This window comes from Elephantulus edwardii, unplaced genomic scaffold (assembly GCF_000299155.1).
Source record: "Elephantulus edwardii isolate Elephantulus edwardi_28Jun2011 unplaced genomic scaffold, EleEdw1.0 scaffold00374, whole genome shotgun sequence".
Lineage (NCBI taxonomy): Eukaryota > Metazoa > Chordata > Mammalia > Macroscelidea > Macroscelididae > Elephantulus > Elephantulus edwardii.
Window position 1 is genome coordinate 1,654,620 of NW_006400124.1, and position 2,518 is coordinate 1,657,137.

Below are 2,518 nucleotides of genomic sequence, written 5' to 3' on the forward strand. Positions count from 1 at the left end.
TAAGAAAACAAACAGGTCCATCCTTGAGAGGGTTAAACCGGGCTGCTCCTTGGAGACAAGGATTCTGAGGCTTTGTCTGACAGACTTTGGACATGTTATAAGGAGGGACCTTTCCTTGGAGAGGGACATCATGCTTGGGAGGGTGGAGGGACAACGCAGGAGGGAAGGCCCCCTATGAGGTGGATTGATTCAGTGACTGGGATAATAGGGTTGGGTGTGTCGGAGACAGTGCTATTGGTGGAGGATAGAGCAGGGTTTAGGACTGTTGTACATAGGGTCGCTATGAGTCACAAGCGACTTGACGGCATATAACAACAACAGGTATTATTACTTTCCCCTTCCACAATGGTGAACAGACCCGCTCAAGGTTGAAAAAGTAATCAACACAGTAGAACAGAGCCTCAAACCAAGGTTGTCTGTAGTAGGCAGGCTGTGGGTGGCGAGGTCTGTTTAACGCTCAGGTCGACCATCTTTTATCTTCCTCTGCAAGCAAAATCCTGCTGAAGGTCATTTTCACAATGGTCAGAAGAATACACTCAGGCCGCAATCGCTTCCAATGGCCAACTGCACGCACAGGGCACTTCCCGAGTTCACTGTATTTCAATGTTGCATAGTACATAGTTTTTCTCTGAATTTACTTGTTGATGGGCACTTGGGTTGCTTCCATCTCTTGGCTGTTGTGAATAACACAGCAACAAACACAGCTGTGCATACATCTGTTTGAGTCATGGCTCTAGTTTCTTTAGGTATATTCCCAGTAGTGGAATTGCTGGGTCAAATGGTATTTTTTTTTCTATTTCCACCTTTTTGAGAAAGCGCCAGGCCACTTTCCATAGGGGATGTACCATCTTGCACTCCCACCAGCAGTGAAGAGGAGTTCCAATCTGTGCACAAGCTGGCCAGCATTTGGAGTTTGCCAAGCCGATTTTCTTTCTTCTTTTTATTTTTTAAGAAGATCTTAATATTTTATTTTTTTTTATTTACAGGTAAGCTAGACCACTTTTGATTAAGAAAACTAGAAAGTTCATAACTGTCACAAGTGGAGGCCAGGCGGGGGCCTGGTCATTTTCCCAGAGTCCTGCTTTGCAGGGGTCTGATACACTGTTGAGGTCTCTGCTCACACTTGCTGGGTCAATCTTGACAGATTTTAGCCCACAGTTCACTTTTCCCCACATTTCTTTGTAGAATCCTCACGGTTCTTACAGAATTTTTTTTAAAATTTTATACTGATTTATTTACAAAGTTTGAATACATTGTTTTTGACAAAAGATCCTTCCCATTTCTTTCACACTCCCACATCAAATTCTTAGATAATTGTTTACAGTCTTTAGAGTATTTATTCTTCAGCTGCGTTGGCCTGGAGAGGGTGTTTGAACTGGGGGTCATGCTACGAGAGACTGGATCACTTGGTCGGTCTTGGTGGCTGGCTTCCAGTTTTCAGCACTATCGATGTTTGGGTGGTAGGGCTTGGTTTTGAATGTGATCTTCGATGGTTTGAATGGGTCCTCTGCTGGAAAGTTGATTTTTGATTTTGAAGACCCCTTATCACATGGAGGTTTCTTCTTCCTAAGCCTCCTGCTGGCTGCCATCTTGGATCTGGTCCTGCACTCTGGTCAGCCAGTTTCCAATTACTTCCTTATGTCTCTGTAAGTTGGACAGTAAATGAAGACGTCAGAAGGAGATTGGAGGCTCAGATGGTGAAACTGTCTTACACGCATTGGGCATGCTGTCACGAGGGATCCAAAAGAATAAATAGAGTGTGTGTGAGTTGTTGAGTGGAAACTGTCCAGAAAAACGAGACATTGGAGAAAGAGAAGCCTCTCAACAAGGTCAGTTGATACAGTGACTGTTCACAATGGCCTTGAGCTTGGTGGAGATCAGAGGAAGAATGTTGCAGTTCTGCCTAGCCAAAATATTTAGCCTCAGGCCCATGTCTTGACAAGACTTGGCCAGAACCTAAATAAATATTGAATGATTCAGGAAGTATTAAAAGAAGATGGAAAGAATATACTGAGTCACTGTATTGAAAGGAAGTGGCAAACCCAGAAGAATTTCATGAAACAACATATGAGCAAGAGCCTATGGTGATGAAAGTAGAAGTTCAGGCTGCTTTGAAGGAATTGGCAATAAATAAGGCCCCCAGAATAAATGGTATACCAATTGACATATTTCAGCTTACAGATGCTGCCCTGGACGTGCTCACCAAGTTGTGCCAAGAAATCTGGAGAACAAGCACTTGGCCAACTGACTGGAAGAGGTCAATATCTGTTCCCATACCAAAGAAGGGCGACCCAACTGAGTGTGGAAACTATAGAACAATCTCATTGATTTCACATGCAAGCAAAATTCTACTGAAGATTATCCAAAAAATTACTGGAACAGCACATTAGCAGAGAACTTCCGGAAGTCCAGGCTGGGTTTAGAAGGGTCCTGGTACTAGGCATATTGTAGCTAATGTTAGGTGGATCTTAGCTGAAAGCAGGGAATACCAGAAGAATGTCTATCTGTGTTTCATTGA

At 43.5% G+C, this 2,518-nt stretch overlaps 1 pseudogene; it reads right to left on the reverse strand.

Annotated features, from left to right (window-relative positions):
• Positions 1–1,159: 1,159 nt before the first annotated feature.
• Positions 1,160–1,589, reverse strand: LOC102858884 (annotated as a pseudogene).
• Positions 1,590–2,518: the final 929 nt, after the last annotated feature.